Genomic DNA, 25,658 nt, shown 5'->3' with positions numbered 1-25,658 from the left:
CTCAGTCCCACTGTTTCTGGGTTCCCCAAGACGCGTCTCTTGTGCGTTCTGGGAGAGACCGCTGTTCACTCACTCATGGTTTCTATCTCCAGCTTTTCTCGTGTGAGGACTTCCGTGTCTCTGCGGTCCATAAAGACCTTTGAGGGCACCCTATCAGCTCCCCCGACACCAGTGCCTGTCACCCTGACCACATTCACCACATTCACGTCCGTGCCCAGGGCCCATCTCCCGATGCTCCCAACAGTGTCCGATGCTCAGGAGCTAGAGAGCAGAGAAAACTTTTCTGGAAACCTTAGTTCTCATGAAAGCCCCCATGTTTTCCCTGCAGTCTTGGTGAGTGTGGACCCATCCCCACGTTGTGTCCCAGGTGGCCATCTGGACCTTAGAGCTGCTCCAGTGCCTCCCTGTGCTAAGGGCTCCTCATGAAAATTGATGGATGTCTAGGAGAATCATCTGGAAAATCTGTCTTCGGGAAAATTGCTGTCCTCCCAATTTCCTGCCCTGTCAGAAGGGGCATTCACCCCCCTTCTCTGCCTGCAAAACTGGAATGCAAGTCATCCTGAGGAATTTGACCCGTGGCAGGTGCTCTCCGCCGGTCCCGCAAACCTGAACTCCAGACTGGGGTTGAAGCCGCCACTGTCATTGCTATGCAAGCATTAGAGCAGACGACTGAAAACTGCTTAGGAAGTCCAGCCAAGCTCTGATTGGAGGACGGACCCAGCCCCTTGTAAAGATCTTCCCTGAAGAGAATGCTTTCCAAAATTGCAACTGCAGAATCCCAATCTCTTGTCTAAAAGCCTTGGGACCAGATGTGTTTTAGGAAGGTGATATACTGCATATCCTGTGCATTACATGATTTGCTAACGTACAGCCCAGGGCCTGGCCTGAAGATTCTTTCTGTAATTAAAGTTTTATTGGCACACAGCTGCACCCACTTGTTTGCATGTTATCCATGGCTACTTGCAGCTACAGTGGCAGAGCTGAGTATGCAAGGCAGTGGCCACAAGCCCACAAAGCCTAAAACATTTACTACCTGGCTGTCCACAGAAAGGTTGCTAAACCTTGTATGATATAACACCTCTGGGGGCAGCACCTTGGAATTAAACACATGAATATCTCTGCATTGAAATGAGTGGACATTCACACTCAGTAAGATAAATAATTTAGACAGCTCTAGATAGCTTTGGCTACCAAGTGGTTATTGAAAAACTTTCCATGTTCAAAACTTTTGGGGTCTCACAGGATCCCTTTCCATGGTGACATTGTGAGCAGATGCACAAAGCAGAAGGACAGTTTGCTTACATGTGTATTCTTTCATTGTCAGTAAAATCATGCTTGCCATAGATGCAACACATCTTTTGCTTTGGGTCCAGATTGCTGCCTTCAGGTTGGGACCCTGCAGCATCCCCTGTGCCCTGGCTGAGGGGAGGGGGTGGCAGGCCCTCTGGGCCAGCATATTATCTATCTGTTTGTCTGTCTATCTATCTATCTATCTATCTATCTATCTATCTATCTTGGAGATATAGTCCCCTATTCAATGTAGACCATGACAAAGACAGAAAGTGCAGGAATTTTTTTCTTTCACATCCTGGTACAAACCAAAAAATGGCATCAGGTTGTTCAAGGTCTATCAGTGGATGTGGTAACCACCCTATTCATGCTGTTTGTCCTGCGTGGCTTGCTTCCTCATCCTTTCTGCAGCTGATCCTGTCAGTGTGAGTCTCTTGACTTCAGGGAAGCATGTGGGTCTTTGTGCCAAATTGGACAGAAGTTCATGGGAGATGAAGGACCTCCCCCTCTTAGTTCTGTTCCAGGGACTCCTTGATCCTGATGCCAGCTGAGACAGGGTTGGGGTCCCAACAACAGGCTCCACCATGAAGTATTTTGTAGATACCCCAGAAATATTGGCATAGTTGTCTTTTAATTGCATTCTTAGCTTTTTCTTTTCCATAGCTCTTTGTGATGCTCAGTGTAATCAGCCAACACCTGTTTACTAATCCCTTGCTCTGGGCTGGGTGTTGTACACAGTTCTGCCCTAATCTTACTGGAAGGTGAGGCTAATGCATCTGTGATTCAGAAATATGGAATGCGTGCTGAATTTGGGGATTCTCTTGTGTGATTCTAGTTGTAAAATCATTTTTACAAGTTTTAGACTTGTAGTTAAATTTACATATGGGGATTTCAACCACTTCCGGAAGATAGTAGGCTAAGTTATAACATTACAGAAACATGGCAGCGACTCCACACTCCCTGTGTATCATGTCTGCTGTTCAGTAGGGCACAGCCACTCTAGAAGGTGCTAATGGGGGATCCCAAGCTCCAGGCCCCACTGTAGACCTGAGTCCTCCGAATCATGGTCTCATTTTCTCCTTCTCTATGTCTCAGGACCTATATATGTGTGAAAGGAAATGAAGAAGAGAAGGATCAAATGCTGTATTAGGAAATCAGTAGGTTACTCTTCTTGAAAAAAACCTTAGCTTCCTCACCCCGCTCTAGAATTCTCTGCCCTCTGTCTCACGGGCCCCATGACCCCCTAAAGCTATGGGTGAGAGCTGTTCTCTGCTTTCTCCAGGTGCGTGTGCTCATGCCCGTGCAGACACGTGTATTCTCCCACACACATAGCTTTGTTGAAAAAAATAATGAGCAAGTAAAATGTTACTTGATGTTTGTTTTGTTTAAACAAGGGGCGCATTTAAGATAGTGAACACCATCTGAGGAGGGACAAAACCTGGTGCGGTGATCTGGGCGGCCTCGCCATACCTTTCTAACGTGTACGCCACCAGATAAATAGTCTGGTTGTTTTGTTCAGTTCTCCCAGCTGACTGGGCAGTTCCGTTCAAAAAGCAGTCAGACTTTCGGCTTTGCTGATTGGCCCAATTACTGCATGAAATTGATCTGGTTATTGAGGAAGCTTGGTGCAGTGACTCGGCGTGAACACAGGTGGCGCAAGGGAGCAGTTATGTGAAGAGTCCTCCTGGATTTTTAGGGGTTGTGTTCTGCCTGCTCTGAGGTGGCAGGAGAGAATCCCTAAGTTGTGCTCCCATTGCCCAAGCCGGAAGTGAGCTCTCTGCTCACGCTCCTGCTCCCATGGTGCTAGCACCTCCCCTGTGGGTCCCACCCCATCCTAAGTCCAGGACACCTGTGCACATGCCCCACAGTGCCGTTATAACACCATGCCCCATATCCGAGGAACAGAGGAAATGTTCATTTGCATGAAGCTGCCTTGCTACATTTCAACATTTCTGTCAAAATATTAACTGGACTTTATATAGCACCTTTTTCATTTGCACAGTGCTCATCATTATAACAAATTGTGAGTCAGAAAGTATTATTTAAGCTTCATTTTATCATCATCACGTCAATAACACTAACAGCTAATATTTATTGAGCCCCAACTGAGTCTGACGTAATGTTCAGCACCACTCATGTATCGTATCTCCTAGTTAAATTTTTGTGACAAGCCTGTGGGGTTGTGACTGTCTACATCCTGCCTGTGATGGAAGCTTCAAGTGACTGGCCCAAGGCCACAGCCAGTGGGCATGAGCAGGGCAGGGCAGGGCACGAGTCCCAGTGCCCCTGACCCCACAAGCCTTGTCCAAGGCTTTCTCATCGGGGAAGCACTGCAGCGGTTCTCAGATTGGACCTTGTGTTCGTTTCTCGGGGCAGCCACAGCAGGGTACCCCAGGCTGGGTGGCTTAGCAGCAGAAAGTGTCCTCTGGAGGCTGGAAGTCTGAAACCACGGTGGCAGCAGGGTGGTTTCCTCCAAGGCCTCTCTCCTTGCCTTGTAAGTAGCCATCTTCTTCCTGCGTCTCCATTCAGTCTTCTCTCTGTCTGTGTTCTAACCTCCTTTCTTATGAGGACACCAGCTGGATTAGGGCCCACCGTTAGGACCTAATTTTACCTTATTTGCCTCATTCAAAGTTGTGTCTCCAAATACAGTCACATTCTGAGGTCCTAGAGGTTAGGACTTCAGCATGTGAATTTTGGAGGGGCACATTTCAGCCTGCTACCCATGTTTAGTGCAGGAAACAAATACAGAATTTCTTTAATCCTTATCATATGTATAAGACCCAAGATAGAACTGAGAGGGGGAAAAGAAAGTCTGGAGCCCTTTCCCTGTGACATGGGCCGGTCCTTGATCGGATATTCAGCTGACGAGCCTTGCGCTGGTGCCGTGGGTATGCCCAGTATGGACCTGGCCCCAGGAAGAGGCCTGAGTTAAAGAAACACACAACCCTCGGTGGGGCTGCTGGTACAGAGACCTGATCTAGGCTACTGACATGGGAGGGCAAAGTCTTCTCACTCTTTGTTGAGGTGTAATACAAGCAGAACGGGGCACACACTTCACGTGTGCACCTCAATGAACTGGCACGCTCACACGCATGAGTGCCCAGCACACAGGACCACTGCTGTACCCCAGCAGCCCTCTCGCTTGTCCTTCCAGCCACTGCTGCTCTGCAATTTCTAACCTCAGTTGTGTGGTTCCATTTGTAAATATAAAAGCAAAGAGAAATAGTGGTTACAGTATAAAAAAATGCATGCCTTATCTTTCTCTGGATTCCTCTAGACCCAGCTCTGCTCCTAATTAACCCCAGGACACTGAAAAGGACGATGAATCTGACGAATCTCTCATGGCAGCTTCCTCATTTGTCAAATGCACGGAGACAATCTCTAGTTAATAATGAATTTAGAAAACTTAGACACACAGCTGATCAAGATGGTATATTTATTAGCTAATGGTGAAAATGACAAATAAAGAATATTACGTATACCTCTCACTCTCTAGAACGTGAAATCAAAGGACCTGGTGTAGCCAGGAAATATCGGGTGATTTAAATAAGGTATGTAGGAGGGATGGTTGTTAAGGGGCTAAATCGGGCAGACAGAGAGCTTTCCTCTAAGAACCTGTTTATTGCCCAGATTTGGAATCTCTGGGTGGCACCGCCAATCAGTCGGGGTGCTCTGTTTTACAAGTTTGCTGCACAAGCCTTGTGTATAACTTTCTATGCAAACCAGAAGCAACCAGGGAGCTTGGGACTTTCAAGGCTCAGGCTTTGTCCCTGGAGGGGAGAACGTTGCTGCATCGACCGCAGAGGTGCCTTTGTCAAACATCTTCTCTAGACTAGACATGGACCTCAGGCAGTGTGGGACAGTGTCTCGGTCCCTGTCACCCACACCCAGGCCGCTTATCTTCTGACAAGTTCGTATTTGTCACATTTTAATATGTATTGGTGTACTTGCTTCTTGATTCACTTGTACTGCGTAAGAATTGATTTTTGAGAAATATATTTAGATTTTTTTGCACACTCCTGAATTGGCTAAATGCATATTTGCATAGAAATAATCTTTAGTGAGCTCTGCTTGCAACTGTGTCAAATTTATAAACATCCCCCTCAGGTCTCTCTTTCTTTTTTTTTTTTTTTCATGCATCATGTCTGGGTCACCACACACAGCATTTATTTGGTCGGGATTTTGTTTTCAGCCATGTATTTGCCCAGATTGTGTTTCCATATGTTATAACGTCTCACCATATTTTATTTCTTTACATTGAAATTTCAAAACAAAATAATCCTGTTCAGAGGTTTTGTTTAAAGGCTCCTTCTGGTGAAAGCAAGCATGTGGTATAGAGCCTTTTACCTCCTATTTCTTCTCCCACTCCCCTCTCGGTCCACGGTTTGTCTTTGAAGACACCGGGTAGGGCAGGCAAGGTAGAGCCCAGACACCAGACAGTTTTCACTCACACCAGTGAAAGTGCCGGGGTTCTGGAAAACGTGAACGTTAATGGCCAGAGTAGGCCTGCCAAGCTCAGTGGGATTCTACTTACCTGGCTTATTATTCTGGCTAACTGACCTTTCCAGTTAATTCATGGCTCCGTTTGTGCATGCCCACCCCTGCCCCCCTCCTCACCACCACTCGAGTCCTCATTGTGTGAATGTTGCTTCACTTTCTCCCACATCTCCTTTCTCTCCTCGTCTTAGCTCTCCCCTGTACCTCTCCTAGAGATGGATACCTCCTTCCTTCTTGGTGCTGCTTATTCCTTCCCTCTTTCAGCTTCCATTTCTCCTTCTACCTAGATGCGTCCCTATTTTTCTTGTACCAAGAGGCCTCTGAACTTGGCTTTTAGTGGCCGGCATGTAGTATTTGATTATTTATTGTCCTCCTCAAACCTAGTGTGGTTCTGGTATTTCAGACAGGTACTGACAGGTTTGCCTTTGAACCTGCCTTGCCTTTTCTTGCCACGTCCATGCTCCCGACGTCCATGTTCACTGTTGCACTGGCTGAAGGAAGGAGGGACTTGGTTGTTCAGTTGTTAGCTGTGTAAGTTTAACTGTACATTTTAAGCATACCCGCATTTTATTACTTAATGCCTGCCAGCAGGTAATTCTACAAAAACCTTGAAAAAAAAGATTATTTGGAAAAATATGGGGCTCTATCTTTTTTCTATCCCTCCTCCTTCTCCCCTGTACCTAGATTCTAAGCTCACACTCATATATGAAGCAATTCTGACCATGCAATGATGGCATTTTTTTGAGAAGTGAACCCCTGTATGTCCTTCCCCTGTTGGGCAGAGGGACCCTAAGGTGGGCCCACCCTGGTATGATCCCCTCCCCTTGAATGAGTACAGAGCCTGTGACTTGCTCCTAAGCAATAGAATATGAAAAAGATGGTAGGATGTCCCTTCCTTCATCAGGCTACACGACATGGCAAAGGGAAGTGATTTTGCAGATCTAATTAAGGCCCCAATTCAGTTGATTTTCAGTTAATCAGAAGGGAGATCATCCTGGGTGGGTCTGACTTAAGTGAAAACACACAGGGACTGACATCAGAGACTCTCGATCGGTGGTGTTGACGAAGTAAGCTGGAGAGGGCCGCGTGACAGTGGGCTGCAGGAGGCTTCTAGGAGCTGAGCGAGGCCCAAAGTGGACAGCAAGAACATGGGATATTAGTCCGACAACCTCAAGGAAATATACTCTGCCAACAGCCTGAAGGAGCTTAAAGGTGATGACATTTCCCCAGTGAAGGCTCTGATGAGACCGAGGCCCACCTGTGATCTGGATTTCAGCCTGGTGAGACCCTGAAATTGAAAACCCAGCCGAGCAACACCCACACTTCTGACCCACTGAAACTCTAAGATAATAATGGGTGTTGTTTTCCGCTGCTAAGTTTGTGATCATTTGTTACACAGCCATAGAAAATGAACACATTCTGGACCATGGAGATTTCACCTTTCTTTGATATTCTTGGCTCAGCAAGTTCTAAGTTGCTCGCTGGGACTTAGAGGACCACCCAAGAAGATGATAACACCATTAGAAACATATTTTGTAGAAAACTCTATTTCTTTGTGCCTTTCAACTATGAATTAAGATGAAAATAACATATAGAGCTGAGCCACATACAGGTATTTCGACACACTCCCACTTAGAGACTCACATGTGTAGCCTAAGATGTCATCGAGAACAGCTCACGTGACCAGAATAGGGCACAGTCTTTCCTCCATGTGTCACCTCGTGACTTACTGAGGAAAAGGAGGTGACTTCAAGGCACAGGTCTCGCCGTCCCATCTACTTTATAGGTGAGGAAAGTAGGAATCCACATCGTCTCCCAGGTGGAACTCGATCCAAGCCCCCCCGTCTTGAACCGCATTGACCCGAGAGGTTGTGTGATTTCCATTCGATGACATCCACAGCAACCCAAGGGCAGAAGTGAAATTGGAATTTCCCTTTTGAATTTCTGAAACCTTTTTGTATTTTTATATTTAGTTAATCTGGGATTTTGTTTTTGTGGGACTTTTTTTGGTGGTGGGAGCAGGGCCAGGAACCACCTTCCCCTTTGAGAACTGCCCTTGTGCCGCAGCCTTACCTTCCGACAGGGAGCTGTTTCTGAGGCCCAGGCCCGATGGGCTGTGCTGTGCAGCGCTTTCGCCCACTTCCATGCTCGCCCAACCCTAAATAATCGTCTGTATGTTCCTTTTATCGTCACCTCTGAAACAAGATGAAGAAGCCAATGGTTTGCTTTAGAACACATTAACTTCTTTATCACATTAATACTGACTCATATCTTATTTCCCACTTGCAGTAAGAAAACCGTTCACATCTTTCCCTCTCAGGACAATATCTTTAATAGCTTCTGTGTGTTTCCTATTTTTGGCTGTTTCTGTATAAACAGACTAATCTAATAGCATGCTGAACCATCTAACTTGGCAGAAATTCAGAAAATCACTCATTTCTATGGCAAGCCGAGATGCCAGGAAGGGGGGTGGAACCCTCACTTTCATTGCAGAGAGATTTTTCTTAAAGTTGTCTGTCACAAACATAATATGTCTATCACTTGGAATTCTCTAGCACCCTGCCTGGGAATTATTTGCTGCAGAAAGGCACAATGGTGAACAAGAAAGTATCATTCCCCATACAATTTCTGGTTTGAATTTGTTTGCCTAAAGGAACTGGATTGTGTGAATACAGTGTTGAATGCTGGGAAAGGTAGCGTTCCCCTCTCGGACACTTTCCACGGAAGCCAAAAGCGAGGACATCACGGCCCGTTGCACGGCCTGGCTACTGGCCCAGCCTGCCCCGCGTACTGCCTGTGTCCCTGGAACAGGAGCCTGTCTTTGGAAGGTGTGATTGCTGACAGCCGAGGACAGCCCCGCCTCCTTTGATTTGTTGCAGGTCCCAAGTGGGCTACAGACTTGGCTCCCACTTCTGAGCTGCTGAGCATTGCTGGAGAACATCACAAATCATGCTGATGGCGCCACTGACAGCTCAGCCCTTTGGGGTCAGCTGCAGTTCGACCCTGAGTCCGGGGTAACCACGATCCCTTCTCTGGGCCCTATCCCCTGGGGCCTGCACCCCCTTCCAAAGGTAACTGGAACCCTGAACGTCCCTATTCAAAGAACCCCAATCTGCCTCTAGAATGACACGTGCTTTTCTATATTGTTGTTTTACTTTATTTAGCACACACATTTATTTTATTTTTAAGTAGACTTTATCTTTAGACTTTTCTTTAGATTTGCAAAAAAAATGAGACAATGACACACAGTTGTCCTGTTATTAACATCTTACATTATTTGGTTCATGTATTACAGTTACAGAACCAATATTAATATATTATTAACAAAAGTCTATAGTTTATACAGATTTCCTTTGTTTTTCCTAATGACCTTTTTGTATTCCAGATCCCACACTGCATTTAGTCATCATGTCCCCTTAGACTTGTCCGGGCCACGCCCGTTTCTTAGATTTTCCTTGTTTCTGACGACTTTTGAGGAGTGCGCATGGTTGGAGGCCTTGGAAGATGCCTCAGTGATGGAGTTGACCTGGTTTGTTCTCCTGATTAGACTGGGGTTACGGGTTTCAGAGGAGAAGACACAGAATGAAGTGCCCTTCTCGTTGTACCGCACCACGGGCAGTGCTGTCAGCGTGACTGTCTCAGTGATGTTGACCTTTCCCACTGGCTGGGGTGGCATTTGTCAGGTTTCTCCACTGCCGTCACTCTTTTCCCATCCATTGCGTCCTCTTCTCTCTGGAGGGATGTCTCTGCGTGCAGACCACTCCTGAGTGAGGGTTTGTGTTCTCCCTGCTCGTAGGCAGAGTGTCTGTGTAAACGATTTGGAATTCTTCTGCATGGGAGATTGTCTCTTCTGCACACTTATTTATTTTTATCAGTGTGGGCTCATGGATGTTTACTTCCTATTTTGAGTTATGATCCAATACTGCTTTCTTTTATTGCCCAGGTGGTTTGGCCATCAGGAGCTCTTTCCATTGACTCCCATGTCCTTGAGGTCCGTGGCCATCGTGGTGAGGTGTGCTTTCATTTCCTGCTTTGTTCTGGGTTCGACCCTCCTCTCTCCTCCCCATCCCCCACACACGCCCAAAGGGCAGCATGCTGCCACGACTCCTGACGTTCCAGTGGAACGGTCACCTCTTGTACGAAAATCCACTCTGGAGCAGTTAGGAGCGTGGGCGAGTTTTCTCTCTCATTTAACATTTTACTATACGTAATTTAGGGACGCGATAAGCCACTCTCTTTCTTAGTGTGTTTGTTGCCATTCTTCCCGAGAGGAGGAACCTTAGAATCTGCTTGACCACACAGCCGGGTCTCCGAGTCCCAAATAAGGCAGGCTGTCCAGAAATACTGAGCCTGAGGGAAGACCAAGTCCTAACCCTGACTTGGTCCCCACCTTGGGCATCTCAGTTTGATCTGTGTCCTCCCTGTGCCCCACTTTCTTCACTTTTGTAGTGAGGGGGCTGCCCCAGCTGGTTTCCAAAGCTCCTTCCAATTCTGATGTTCTATGATGGTGTGAATCTCTGAGTAATCACTCAAGATGCCAAAAAGAAGTCACAAATGAGACCACATGTATTCTGTTGGAAAATTTGGTAAAAATCAATGGAGGAAAGGGGAGGAACAGGAGAAAGAAGCAAAACTGGACTCATTAAAGGCAAGGAGAAGAATGACTATGGGGTAGGAGCTGGGAAGAGAACAATAGTTAACAAGGACAAGAGACAAATAACCTTGATGCTAATCCCCTTGGAAAGTCTGGAACAAATAATTAAATACATAATTTCTGAAGTTTTAGGAAAGTGGGGACTATGAAGCAAGAACATGGGTGTCATCTCTTTTTATCTCTATCTTATTTTCAAAAAGCGCACTGGACAGGTAGAAGGAACAGAGTATATGGTTATTTCAGGCACGCTGGGCTTAGACAGCTTGGACAAACACATGATGCTCAGATCAAGGGAGGTGAACAGGGTGAAGATGTAAGGAGCTCCAGCTTTGTGAAGGCTCATCAGAGGGTAGCAGGTGGTTGTCTTGCAGTGGAATGAATATCCACACAAAGGGTTTGTGTCCTTTGTTGGAGACGTAAAGCAAAGGTTGGGTGCTTTGACCACCAGCCGTGGTTGCTGACTGAGGATTGCCACCCTGGGTAGAGGGTGTGACTGCATACGCGCACTAAGGCTCCCTCCTCTGTCTGAGTCTGTGGTGCTCAAGTTTCCTGTAGGTTCCCTCTCTCTCTCTCTCTCTCTCTCTCTCTCTCTCTCTCTCTCTCTCTCTCTTTTCAGTTCAATGATTCAGAATTCCAGCCCCCATCAGAAGCCCTTCTGTTTGCTTAAAATCCAGACCCCCAGGCCCTATGTGGACACTCTGCAGCACTTGGTCCAGGGGGCGGGGGATGCAGGTGCGGGATCTGCATTTCCGTCTCACTCCCCAGGTGGTTCTGTGCACACTTGGAGCCGAGCAGCACCCTTCTAACAGGATTGCCAACTCCCCAAGAATAAGAACCGTATTTTCTTCCTTTTCTGTATGCCTCTCCATACAAGGATAATTACACAGAATAAGTGCAGAAATGCTTGTTGATGGATTTTTTCCAGCAATTTTTTTAGCTCTCTTTGTCTGGAACTTTGAAAAATAAACACCACGGTCGCCCCGTGCTTTGTGAGTAGCATGCTAGAATGGAATTTCACTCTTTTACATTGGGGGTCAATTTCTTGGTTTCAACTGAATTAGGAAAGGAAGAGGGTGGATCCTTGGAAAAGTGTGAACGTTGATGCTGAGGACTTGCCAGGCCCTTCCCTTCCAGCTGGTTCTCCAAGGGGTCCAGAGGCTGGCTGTTTCGAACCTCCCATTAATGATGGCTTCAGACCCCTCCTCACTGTGCATTTATCTTGCAAGGAGCGTATTTAGGGGATGCTTCCATTCTATTTTATCTGCAGAATTACTTTCCACTCGGAGGTCTTTTATATAAGTGTTCCCTTGAACCCATTCCAAAAAGTGGATTTTTAACCCAATAGACCATAACTGCAGTGTTTTATCGTGCATACATATTTCAAAATGTGAATGTAAGTAGATTTAGCAAAGTTAAAATAAAATTAAAACTTTTCAAAGGGCACCACTGCTTGCTTTTCCATGTTGGACTTTTCCCTTTGGGGTTCTTATACCATTTCAAAGACTCTAAAAACAAGAAGACTTTTTTGATTGTGTCTTTTTTAAAGACTCACCCGAGGGCATATTTATTGATTTTAGAGAGAGAGGAAGGGAAAGAGAGAGAGAGGAACATTGATCAGTTGCCTTCCATGTGCTCCCTGACTGGGGATCGAACCCACAATCTAGGTTGTGCCTTGAGCAGGGATCCAACCCACAACCTTCTGATGTATGGGATAACACTCCAACTAGATGAGCCACCTGGCCAGAGCCCTTTTTCCCCCCACAAGGGCAGGGTACAGAAAACACTGATGAGGTTTGGTTCCCCTGTCTCCTGGCAGCCCACTTGGTAACGATGTGATGAATTCTGAACCTGTGAGTTGGTGCCATTTATAGCAGTGTGGTCAGAGAGATTCTGAACTCGCATCTTGTTTACCCTCTTGTCTCTCCTGAAATCCGTTCCTCAAGGGGAAGTTAGAATCATTTCTCTAAAATAGAAATCTGTTCTTACCACCACCCTGTTCTCCACGCCCTGCTTAATCCCTTCACTGGCTCTCCATTTCCCTTGGGATGAAAACCCAAATCCCCATCGGACCCTGCAAGGCCTGTGCCCGTCTGCAGCCTTCCCTCACCCCACTCCTCCTCCCCTTCTCACCCCTCCACTCCTGTCACTGGGCCTTTGCACAGGCTGCTGACTCTGCCTGGAGTCTTCTCCCCTTCCAGCTTTAGCTAGTGAGCTCCTTCTCGTCCTTTGATGTTCAACTGAGTCATCACTTTCAACAACTTGCAAAGTTACTTTGTCCCTCTAAGCTGCATTTTCTTCTCTGTATGATGATGGGGTTAATAGCTACCTCTGTCTTCTTGCTGGATATTTTGGGAGAAAGTGAGGAATAACTGATGCTACTCACTAAAGCACTCAACATAGTTCTGGGCACACAGTAGGTTATCATGTCTGAGTATTAGCAGCTATGACTGAGCTGGTCTGTGAGCTATATCCTTAAGTCCGTTTCTTGGACTCTCCTGCCCCTCCTGCCGTAGTTGTTATTTATGTATTTGGAGGGTGTATGGGAGCAGGTCAGACCAGGTCAAGAAAGGGGGAGGCAAAGGAGGGAGGGGTAGACAAGCCACTGAAAGACCCTCCCTTCCCTCAATGCTACGGCCTGAATGAATGCCCTCCTCCAAATTCATGTGTTCAAAGTCGAATTTCTAAAGATAATGGTATTTAATCCATCACCCTAGAGGCCTAAGGAAGGATGGCAGGCGGACAGACCTGGATCTGGGCCACACTGCCTTCGATCCTGACTGCAGGACCTCTGTGATCACTCAGCTGGAAAGAAGGGCGGGCCTTCTGATGTGCTGTTCCTGACTGGACAAGAGGGGAGACAGAATTGCTTCGAATGGGGTGTATGTACTGAAGTGTGTTCCCTCCAGATTCATATGTTGACAGCTCTAACCCATGATGTCATAGTCTTTGGAAGCACGGCCTTTGGGAGCTGATTGGGTTTAGATGCTGTAATGAGAGTGGGGCCTTCATGATGGGATTAGTGTCCTTGTAAGAAAAGGAGACATATGTCTGTCTGTCTGTCTGTCTGTCTCTCTCACTCTTCCTCCCCCATGTGGCTGCCCCCACCCCTCCAGCCCCCCATGCACTGAGGGGAGGCCATGTGAGGACACGCCTGAAGGCAGCCTTGTCCAGGCCAAGAAGAGAGCTCTCACCAAACACTGAAATCAGTGGGCACACCTTGATCTTACACGTCCTGGCCTTGGGAACGATGAGAAACAAATGCCTGTGGTTTGAGGCACCCAGTCTCTGGTGTTTTGTCATAGCAGCCCAGCAAAGATGCAGTGTTAGTGCTGTATACTTTGAAGGATTAGAAGTTGCACACCCAGGTTCATATTCTGGGTGGTCCGCTATTTTCTGGGCTTTGAGCAATTCACTCATCCTCTCTAAGCCTCAGTTTCTTCATCTACAGAATGGGGGTATTAACAGTCCCTTCCCCAGAGAGTTGTGGGAGGGATTAGGTGCTGAAAATGCTCATGCAGCACTCATGCAGGTGCGCAGCGCTGAGCTGGCACCCTCAGCATCACCCAGCAACATCATCGTCATCAACGTCAACATCATGGTCATTCCTATTGGCATCATGGCCGTCAGCAAAAGCACCAGGTGCCTGTTTGCCCTTAGCCTGAGTCCCATGTTGGAATAACTGTCAGTGGCAGGCGCGCACGAAACTCAGAAGTTGGCCTTTCCTCACAGGCATCAGTGGCGACCCCTTTGCAGAAAAAAAATGCTTTGGAAACCAGGTCACAGAGGAAAGTGCCTCTTATTGTACAGAGCCGAGAGGTCTGCCGTGGAAGTGCAGAGGGAGCCTGGCCTAATTGCGTTGGTAATACAATCCTGTAACTCATCCTGCCAACACGAAGGTGGATGGACGGCCCCCATCCTGGCCGCCGAGCACTGCCCGTGTTTTCCTAGGAGAGACATCGGCACTCCAGACGTGATTAAAATGCCTTGGACAGGCCCTTGCTATTAAGAGTTTGTGGCTCCGGTTTAATAAAAGGTAGTATATTAAAATGGAAACATGTTATTATTGATAAGGACCAGACACGATATAGGCCAGATTAAAGCTCTGATAATATGGAATGCAAGGGAAAGAAGCTAGGGGTTATCCAGTACGTGCTATGCACTGATTGCCCTGCTAGACATAGAGACACACAGAACACCACGTGCCTTCGAAAACGGTCTGTCCTGATATATTAATATATTTAATTATCAGACTTTCGACATTAAAGAAGATTACAATAGAGGCATCCAGTTGGTTGGGGAATAGTTACTGCAAATGATAAGCTCTTTTGAATAAACCGAGACTGACTTAATGAGGTTTTGCTGTGTATTATTTTTCTTGATAGAAAATGGAGTGACTATTGCCTTCCCCCACCACCCTCAGTCCTTGTGCTTACTAGTAATGACCCTCTTTTCTGTCGCTCATGGGAACTTTAAAAAATTTAAATGAATGGATATGTTAGCCTCAAGTTTCTGGAATTTTAAGAGGGTCTGAAATGCATGTGCTCAAGGACCAAGGCTTGCAAACAAAACCAGGCAGCCCAGCTAGGAAAGTAAAACTAGAGAGGAGTGTCCCCACCCTCCCTGGGTTGTGCTTCTGTTTTTGGAAGAGGATCAAGGAGTAGTCAACCTCTAGTTTATTTGTCTGCTCCTTCTGATGACTTCTTCACCGTGCAGACGTGAGCACGTCATTGGACGGGTCCCTGAGAGCAGCCCGAGGGCCCGTGCGCTGGGGAGCGTTCCTTATCTGGCTGAAGGCTGATGTGGTTCGGACTCACTCCCCTCGTCTGCCCAGTTCCAGACAGGCATGTGCCCGTTTCAGACAGGCTGGCGGTTCGAGGCAGCCAGCACCTGTTCCTCCAGAGCCCAGCGGGAAAGCTGGAATAATACAAAATAAATTGCACACATTGAGCACCCACCCCGCCTCCCACATTTTCTGCTTCTGCTCACATAACCCTGAGCTGATAAGTATTCCTGCCTCCTCGTTGAATATGAGGCTTTAAACAGCCCTGGCCACGGGTCCATGGTCATGTTACTCACCAGCGGCCCACCTGGCATTGGAATCAGGTCTCTCTGGACCTGTCTGTGGAATCACACCTCCGTCCCTGACCTCATTGTCATAACAAAGAAACAAAGAAAAGGGTGTCAAAATGGAATGATGGGTGGGGGACCAGTGGCCTAGCCAATGTTCTCCCAGCCCAGGGCCAACTACAGTGTGTGTCTCCCTGCCCCACTGCCAACCCCACCTATGGGAGCTCTGTAGTTTGTATCAGCACCCATGAACTGCCCCTCCCCATGTCTGGTTCTCCCTGGCATGGTGTAAGGCATGGGAAGGGAGTCACCTTCAAGCTGGTCATCTGTCTCTATGCAGTCTGATTTATGCTGCCACCCCCCACCAATGCTGGCTTGAAGAATCAGGTTGTCTCCTGGATGTCCATATCTCCGCCCCAAGCCAAGTCAAGCTTTTAGAATAACTGCCCAGTACCAAGCTCTACCCTCAGCACTTTGCAAACATTTCGCAGGACAATTTTAAAAACAAGAAGGTACTGTTGCTCTTCCCATTTTACAGATAAGCCAGCCAAGGCCTGGAGGGGTTATTGACCTGCCTGCCTGTCCTCAGTAGCCAGAACAAAGTCAGGATCTGAGCCCAGGGGGTGGGCTGAGGAGTCTTTGTATGTTTAAACCTCCTTGCTCAGTTGCCTGGCTTTGTCACCTCCCCTCTCCGGTCAGCTTTCCTTCCCCTACCCAGCTCTTCCCCCACCACCATTTTTTTTTCCCTGTGCAAACAGACTTGGAAAGACCCAGCCTGCTGGCCTTGGGTTCTGATAAGATCTGGTTGTGCTCCCTTTGTCTGGCCTGAACCTGCCCCTTTTTGAATGGCCCTGTTAATTGTAATTGACTCCCATAGAATATGGATGGCAGTGCTACCTGACACCAACTAATGCCTCTGACTTTTCCTCAATGGCCCCAGCAGCAGACTGGAGCAGATGGGAGAGGGGAGGTCCAAGGAGGGGGTGAGAGAGGGGTCAGAGGTGAGAGAGAGCACTTTTGATTCCAATAAAATACATTAGAGCGTTAGAGCTTCTGCTTGTTGAAGTTTACATCCTCTCTCTCTCTCTCTCTCTCTCTCTCTCTCTCTCTCTCTCTCTCTCGGGCATGTTGTCATTTCTAGGAATTCACAGTAAAACGAGAAATGATTAGGAGATTTCACCGTTGTAGCTCCTGTGAAGACTCAGGATTTTTTTATTTTTATTATTTTTTCCATTTTCTAGCTTTAGGGCTAAGCATGAAAAAAGATCTCTGAAGCATAAAACCTGAAAGATGAGTCTAAAGCAAGAGAATTAAGCCCTACAGAGAGCAGGTAGTAGGAGCGTGGTTTCCTGCAGGCCTACTAAGTATTGGCCCTGCTTTCCTTTTATAACCTCCCGTAGTCCTATGTGGGAGCATATAAAGCCCACTTTAGAGGCAGAAAACTGAGGCTAAAAGACTGCCTTGCTCTCCAGCGCTCAGCCATCCTCAGTCTGTTTCATTGTCCTGGGGGAGAAACTCTGAACCACGAGCTTGTGCCCTTCGGCTGCTGTGGATCGGAAGACATGCAGGGCACTCTGCTGGGGCTCAAGCTGGCGGGCCTCCTTTCCCGGAGACAGGCAACTGCGCTCACACTTTCCCACGCATTGTCTCTTAGGGACCTCTGAGTTCAGATTGTCCTGTTTCACGGGTGAGAAAGCTGAGGTGCACAGAAAAAGGGGGGAAAGTGCCCAAGGTCACAGAGTTGGTTCATCACTGAAGTGGGGTTAAACCCAGGCTGGTTTAAGATGGCTGGTCAGAAGAGGTGGGGTTGGGGAGAGACCCCCAAACTGCGCGTCTGTCTGCTGCTGGTCTGGGTGGGGGTCTGGTGTTGACTGTGGAGGGACTCTTTAGGGAAGCATTTGGGGACCACAGTTTGTTTCCATTTTAATTTCCACACGGTGCTGGGGCAGATCACAGCTTTTGCCCACCCGGCCAGGAGAGTGACATGGCATCGCTGGCAGACAAAGCCAGGTCACTTCCGTTTGGCTGAGGGCTTCAGCATGCAGACAAGTGAACAAAGTTAAAAACGATCCCCAGGAGGCAGGCGGAGAGTTTCTCTAAAGTCACAAGCGTGAGCTTCACTAACAAAATAAATTAACATCATTTAAGGGATAGTTCAATTAAAAGTTCAGATTTTTTACTTCTCTTGCAATATCAGAAGACCACCAAAGGCCAGCCATCCTGGGTTAGAATTCTGTCAGGCAGAATTGGCAGGAGGGTGGTGGGGTGGGCAAGGGGAGACGGCCCCCCTAGAGGGGACGGGGGCTCCCAGGTCCCATATTCCCAATTCATCTGCTCCCACCATGTCGGACACCTGCCTGGCCCCTCAGGCTTTTGAGTGTCGGTGCCTGGAGTGGAACGGAGAAGGACTTCAGAGCAGAAGAACCACCAGCTGCTTACTGTCTCTGAGCTGAGCTCTAGTTTTCTCAGCTGTTAAGTGGCCCTGCTGAGACCCACCGCACACGGCTGCTACGGGGTGAACAACGCTAGCCGGTGCAGTCCTTCAGTAAGCGCCCAGGGAATTACCATAGCTGCTGTTGAGTGTGCCCCCGCCATCCCTTCCTTCAGGGTCAGAGCACGGGAACCGTGAAGCTCAGAGGGACGGAGGGCGGCAGGCTGCTTTCCTGAACAGGTGCCTTCTCCCAAAACCGTCCTTTTCCTTGGGTTTCTGAATGACCGCTGTTGAGAACAAAGCTTTTCACACCTTTGTTTGTTTTTTCAGGTGTAAGGGTCCCCCAGGAGATTTCCCTGAAGGAAAAGGCAGGGGTGCCCACATCCCAAACCAGAACTGAATGCAAATATGACAATAGGACCCGTCCCAGGTAGAAAAAAGCTCCCTTTTAATTAAAAGCCTGGAAGGACAGACCCTTTAATTGCTGCACTTGTAGTGTCAGGGCTATCAATATTGGTGCCTCTTTCATTAATAAACTGGCAAGTCAGGGAGCTGCAGGAGTGGGAACCCCTCCCCCACCCCGGCTCACACCCCAAGCTCTACTTAATCAAAGGCAGCCTCGATCAAACAGGAAAAGAACATGTAAATCAGCCGCATTAATTCTGCCAGCCCTAAATAGGTAGAAGGAAGGGAAAATGAAAGGGAGCCTTCATCCGTTCCCCTTGCAGATGCCCCTGCTCTCCGTGAACCCAAGCAAGAGGCAGTTAAACGGCCCCGCAGATTGCGAGTGACTCGGGGAATGCCTGGGTTTATGTATGGATTAGCACAGTGATAGACCCTGAGTAGCAAAGACGAAGACTAATTACCTGACAGAGCTCCCCTCCACTCGCCTGGGTCATTGAAATTAATTTCTGCTTTCAGGCTTGGCAGAAAGCAGCTGCAGAATTTCAGTTCAATACTCAAATTAACGGGGAGCCAAAATTATTTCTCTGCACAGGCAGTATTAGAGGAGTGGGTTACCAAATAGATCTTGATCGCAGACACCAAAGAAAGGATTATTCCTCCCTTTTCATCAAGAGCCCTAGGTCCTTGCAAAGTGCAAAGGAAGGTGGTGGCGGGGTGGGGGTGGAGGGGAGAGACGATAATCAGTTTGTTGGAGAGTTAACACTTCGGTGCTGTATTAAATTGGGTGTGATGTACCTGGGTGGGAGACCTCCTGCCCCCCAAATAATTTACAATTTCTCTCCATTTAACAAAAACATTAAATTAAATATATGGCCCTTTCCTATACAACCAAACCAGAATTCCTAATCAAGGGCTATTTGTGAGTATCTGTTCTACAGCGTCCCATGTTGTCAGGTTAAAGCAATGGGTGGAAAGGGGAGAGAGAGGAGAGGGAAGAAGCCATAGGTCAGATTTGAACCCAGGGCTTTGGTCTCTGAGTTCATCTTTCTGTGGCTTCATGTTGCCTTTCTTTTTTTGCTCGAAGTGCCTCTCCCTGTTTCTTTGTCTCCGGCTACCCCGCTTCCATGCCAGCCTCAGTAGGATCCATCAACTGTGTTGAACACCATCTGCTTGCTCCAGGTGAAGTTCAGTGCTGCCCTGGCCCCCAGCTCTCACCTCGCTTCTCTCTGTGACTTTTCTGCCAACAGGACTCACCTGATGGGTGAGACCCATGGGTAAGCTAAGTCCCCATAGTGTTGCCAGGGGCTCTGCTAGCTAACGCAGCTGTGGGTCCACGGCCAGTTCCCACTCTGACCACTATTTCTTTTGCTCCTTCTAAGACTGGTTCCACATGGGGTGCATCAGTGGGGGGGTCCTGGGTGTGAGGCCCATTCATCACAAATGCAGGAAAAACATCTCTTTCCCAACTCTGCTGAGCGCTTTAGGGTCAGCACAGAGTTTACCAGTCAACCCAGATCTGGACTCCTACTGTCTGTATACAAATTATGCCCCTTCCCCTACTACGTGTAGAACTGTGAGGTTATTGCTATACTAGTGATATATCACTAGGACCTACTATTACAAGTATTCATAGCCATATCTGGCATTTTTAATGCCTAAGAACTCAAAAGAAAACATGTATTAGAATAGGAATAGTTGCCGTATATCAAATACTTACCACGTGCCAAGCACGCTCATATTTGTCTTAAACAAATCAAATGGACCTTGGCAAGGTTTTCTGAACTGTGAAACTTTGGACCTGACCAGCACAAACACCCCACAGCCAGTTCAGGGGCAGTGCAGGGACTCGAGCCCTAGTCTCCGCACCTCCGAGCCCTTAGAGTAGCCGGGTGCCTGTTTGTGCTCCACGATTCAGCCAGGAGTAGAGGTTAGGCCCCTTCTAACATGTCCATCCTTAAACCTGTGACCTCGAGGCGGATGACTTCCACATCTCATTACCACTCCCCTGAGCCCTGAGCCCCCAGTGGGACAGGGAGGTTAATCAGCCATGTACCGAATCTGCTTATAAGGCTGTTTCATGTACAATTTTTATATCTTGGCTCCTAATAATGGTCCCATTATAAATGATTGTCTCACTGTGATATACTGGTTCCTTGCCTTCTAGGAACTGATTTAAAAGGAAGGCCTGGACTTCTTGTGCCCATAGAGTTTTTCATATTGCTTTTTGCTTGCTCAGCAGCTAAAGTGGTAGGGGGACCAGCCCTCCCCCTCCAAAAATTATTTTCTTCCCAGCATGAGGAAGTTGTCATGATTAGTAACCTCCAGCTTACTTGATATCCTGATACTACCTATGAAAACAATCGCTTCTTCCTCCCCTTCCCATAACCTCTCCTCCCGACCCCTCGCCGCCCACTTCTGATCTGACAGGTAGTGCCAGTGGACAGATGCTCACCCCTGGGTCTGTCACCTTTCTCTTCTGTGCAAGCAGAACATTTTAATTATTTCTCGGGTGACTGGAGGGAACAGGTCATAGGGAGTATATAGCATCAGGGATTGTATTTGCAAACCGAAAACCTTGGGCGAATGTATCCAACAAATATTTATTTAGTGCCTATCATGGGTCCAGCATATGAATGCATGGCTAGGTACAGCAGGACTGAATGCATGAGAATAAGGTACATCCAGGAAGTCTGGAATGCATGTTATGAATCTAAATAAGCACATATTGGAATTACTAAGGAGAATTGCACTTGGTGGAATTCTTTGTGCTAGTTATTATTAACATATGGAAGAGCCTCAGTTTTAGTCCTCAATGAGTTTAAAGTCAAGGAAGTCATTAAAGAATGCTTTGTTTCTTCCAAAGTCGGGTTCATTAAGTATTTAAAGTGCTTTAAATTTTTCTCTGGACATCAAAGCTAAGCGATGTACATTCTAGCCACAATGATCTTCCTGCTGTTTTCGGGGCACATCAACCACTTCCCTACACCGGGGTTTTCCATGTCCTGTCTCCTCTCCTGCCACTGTCTTCCTCCCACCCTTGGTGTGGCTATCTCCTCTGCATCCCGTAGTATACATGCTCCTCAAAGAGGCCACTTCTGACAGTCAGCATTCGTTTCCTATTGCTGCTGTAACAAATGACTGCGAGTGTGGTGGCTTAAATACTATCAATGTATTCTCTTAACATTCTGGACATGAAAGTCCGAAGTGGGTCTCACTGGGCTGACATCAAGGGGTTGGCAGGGCTCGTTTTCTTCCAGAGGCTCCGAGGGAGACTCTGTTGCAGTTTTCAGGGGCTACTTGTATTCCTTGGCCCTCCGCCCTCTTCGAGTCTCCCTTCTTCACATCTGGCCGTGCTGCCTCCGTAAATCTCTGACTCTGGCTTTTCTATCTTTTTAGGATCTTTGTGAGTCCATTGGGCCCACCTGGGTAATCCAGCATATTCTCCCCAACTCAAGAACCTTAACTTATTCCCATTGGCCAAGTCTCCTTTGCCACGTAAAGTAACACATTCACAGGTCCCAGGGGTCCGCACGTGGTCATCGTCTGGCACCACTATTCTTTCTGCCTGCCGCTCCGCCCCTCCATTCTCTACGTGAGCCTTTAGTTCCTTCCCCTTGTAACACTACAATAACTTGTATATTTAAAATTTTGTTATGTCTGGGTATTTAATTGGTTCAGGCCCCACTGGACCTGAGTATCCAGAAGATGTCATCACGAATCTCTCTCTGCCCCTTTTTGGCCCAGCTTTGCCCTGTGTTGACTGGGGAACTGTCTTTCCCTGATAATGGCAAAGCCAGCTGCACCTTTAGGATGGAAATCCCCAGTGTCAAAACCTGGAGTTGACCAGTTGACCTTCGTTGGTCTCCCATCTAATACTAACCAGGCCCAACCCTGCGTAGCTTCTGAGATCAGATGAGATCGGGCACATTCAGGGTGGTGTGGCCATAGATGACCTTCATTGGTTTAGTTGGGGTGCATCCTTGAATCAGCATGTAGAAATGATCAGACACGTGTCAGCCATGTGCCACCATGAGTGGGGGTTGGGAGGGAGCTGTGTCCCAAAGGAATCAGGGTGCCTTATTGCAAAAGCGAATGAATGCTGGCCAGGCACACACAAAGGGTGTGGAATAACCACCTTGTGTTAAAGTGTTGCTTAAACCCTTCTCTCACTTTGAAGAATAGCTGCTTATTCCAGTCTCTTCTGTCTTTCTACACATTTATATCACAGACAAGCACCTGATTATATGATAATGGCCCCTTTACAATCTACTGTACAAGGAAATCTTTTGCAAAGCACCTTTGGGTCTGTTTGGAAGAGAGGGGACACCAGCCTGCTTTGTGCCAGGCACTGTTCCAGGCCTAATCTCCATTCCGTCACGCCTCCGCCACCAGCATCCTGTGAGGGCGGGCGTCCTCCTCCCGCTTTACCAAATAGTAGTTGTCACTTCACGAGTGCACACAAGGGCCAGTGACACAGGACAGCCCTCAGACCAGCGCTTCCCGTAGTCCTCAAAGCAGTCCTCAGCGTGACTCAGGATGTCCTGCCTGGTTAGCAGCAGATGCAGGGTTTAAACCCTCGCCCCCAAACAGAAGCTTCTGAAAAAGAAGCTTTTAACACAGAGCCAAAAATGTGTTGGCTACCGCTGGTGACATCGAACTGAGTGTTTCTGCCTTCTTAGGACACCAGGCCTTTTCCCCTCCGACTCTAAAAAGCGAGAGGTTTTTCATTGCTGTTTTTCTAAGAAGCAGCATTAGTAATCACTTTGGAAGAAATTTTATACGAACAGCGAGCTTTTCTTTTTCATTTGCTTTAGCTTAGTCTTTTCCATTATTCATTGGGCTTTCTGAACCCTCCTGTCTGTACACCGCATTTATTCTTACTCACCCAGAATAGGTGTGTAGAGAAGATGAAGCCAGAGAGAAAATCAGTCAGACAGGAATTATGTTGCAAGATGACTGATAAATTACCACCTCCCAGAAGTTGTATGAAAAATGGCTATTTCTTGAGGACGTCAAAGCACCTTTTTCCCTTCCGATTCACGTATGTCCCGACACAAAGGCCTGTGTGACAGGGAATCGGTTTCCACACTGCGTGGGGCCCGCTGGGAACACGACGCCCTTGTCCTGAGGCAGCGCTGATGGGGGGCGCCTGTCTGCCTGCAGCCGGCCTGTTCCTCTGCACATACTGTGCTCACCGAGTGTCTCCTTCGCAGTTGTCTTCGTGGGCAGCTCTGGGGTAACCAGTCCCCGGTCATTAGAAGATCTTGCTAATGAGAGACCCGATGTACAGACAGACAATGCCTGGAGCCTGTTTGCCCCTGACCTCCTCAGCAGCCGGCCCGGGAAGCCACAGCCTCTGCAGCACTCAGCCAGGAATGTCCAGAACATGGTCAGCAGCACCCCGCTTCCCTCATTCTCATGCCCACTTCCAGCTCGGGACCAGCCAGAGAAATCCATCACCCAGGATGCCCTGCTTCTGGTTAACCCAGTTCCGGCTTCCCTGTGCCAACAGCCTCTAACAGGAACACACTGGGAGTCTTCCCTTTTTTCATCATGAAACTTCCCCTCTCCTCTGTGCGCATCTGAGTGTCTGCCAAACACACCTGATGGAGGCTGACTCTCCTGCTGTAACAATCTTCGAATAAATGGCCTCCGTGTGTTCTCATTTGGATGGTCTTGGTTTGCTGTGACATTGACTTTGCTCTAAGTTCTTTTTTTCACACGACTCTTCCCGTGCATGTCAGTGCGTACCATGACTCATCTTCCCCACCTCTTAGTCCTCTCCTCTCTCACCTGGCCTTCTCTGATCGCTCTGCCCACTCTTGACCTTGGCTAAAATGATTTGTTACTGTTGTTGCATTGTTATTTTCTGTGTCGGGTGTCTAAGATGGGCACAGTGTATTCACTGATCATCTTGTCTAAGTGTTAGAGAAATCTCACAAACACACTCTTAGCCCCCATGTCACAGGTCCAGTTAATGGATAGTCTGCAGAAGTGAGTGGCCCTGGCTCTCCAGGGTGATAAGCCACAGCGGCGAGGGAAGACCCACACTCTGTCTGTGGCTGCATCTAAGGCCCTGGTGCCGTTTCCATCTCCCTCCCTTCTCTGACCCCAGTTCCCGGAAGGGCAGGTTCCGCTGTGATTCACCTGTGCTTCCCTCTCGCAGCACCTAGAAGCCAGGGCTGACTTAAAAGTCTGAGGAAGGAGGGAGGATCGATGACGAAGAAGAAAGGAAAAACAGGAAGGATGAATCCACATTAAGAAAAGAAAAAGTGTTTGGCTAAGTCCCATTAAAAGGACCTTATTCTGCCCTGGCTGGTGTGGCTTTGTAGAGTGAATGCTGGCCTGTGAACTCGAAGGTCACTGGTTCAACTCCGAGTCAGGGCACATAAGTGACAGAGGCAACCAACTGGTGTTTCTCTCCCTCACTTTCTCCCTCCCTTCCCCTCTCTCTAAACGTAAATAAATAAAATCTTAAAGAAAAGATTACATGGGTCTTATTTTTCCTTTTAATAGATTACTAAATACAGTGACCATATTGTTTCTCTATTTCCTCAAGACACACTTGGAAGATCAAAAGGTTTGTATTTCTGCTTAGCACTCTTCTTGACTTTTAGAGGAGCACACTCGTATTTGTAAGTATACGTGTAATTTCTTCCCTAAACTCCGTGAGCTGGAGATGCCACCCACGTGGCAGATGAGCACAGGCCCAGTTCTGTCACCTGCGTGGAACTGGGTCCTGGTGCCCTGCTTCCCACTGCTGCTTGCCGCGGTGGCCACCTGTTTGCGAGACTTTTAATATCCTCCCAATGACTTAGCCAGAACCTAAAGCTCCGGTGGTATGAACCCAGCACAGCCACATTCGAATACATTTTTCATGTATAGGTAGTTCACTCGAGTCTGTGAAACTGTGCAATTAGCATATGTTGTCATAGTGATGTATTTATTATAATGGAGGTGTTCTCGGGAAACCAGATTTAATAGTTTTAAATCAGAGGCCAACGTGGACCTTTAGGAATTCCATGAGCAGTAAATTTTATGCCTGGTGAAAGGTTATGGAATGGGTTTCCCTGCCACGTCCCCCCGTCTCACAAATCTCAGCTGGCCGACTGAAGTTCCACCGTGGATGTTTGGGACCTGGCCACCTGACGCAGAAAGACAATGGCAGAGTCTATACTGTCATCTACACAACACACCTGGTAATGAAAAAGGAGTAGGGAAAAGTGGCATGGCTGTTGGGTTTCTATCCTAACCCCTTATAAAAATGCGCGACTCCCTAATGGAGAATCTCACAGCCTGGAACTGAAGGGAATT

General features: G+C 47.7%; 1 protein-coding gene and 1 non-coding gene across 3 annotated transcripts in view; one reads left to right on the top strand and one right to left on the bottom strand.

Annotated features, from left to right (window-relative positions):
- The window catches only part of WWOX (WW domain containing oxidoreductase), an 898,695-nt gene that overhangs the window by 411,439 nt on the left and 461,598 nt on the right, over positions 1-25,658 (top strand). The gene's annotated exons all lie outside the window — the stretch shown is intronic.
- Positions 1,519-1,643, bottom strand: LOC123806223. The gene has a single exon (XR_006783456.1). It is a non-coding gene; the product is annotated as a small nucleolar RNA SNORA31 (small nucleolar RNA).

Source organism: Phyllostomus hastatus, unplaced genomic scaffold (genome assembly GCF_019186645.2).
Source record: "Phyllostomus hastatus isolate PE091 unplaced genomic scaffold, TTU_PhHast_1.1 phas_scaffold_345, whole genome shotgun sequence".
NCBI lineage: Eukaryota > Metazoa > Chordata > Mammalia > Chiroptera > Phyllostomidae > Phyllostomus > Phyllostomus hastatus.
Note: the sequence above shows the minus strand (reverse complement) of the source record. Positions and strands in the feature narration are given on the sequence as shown.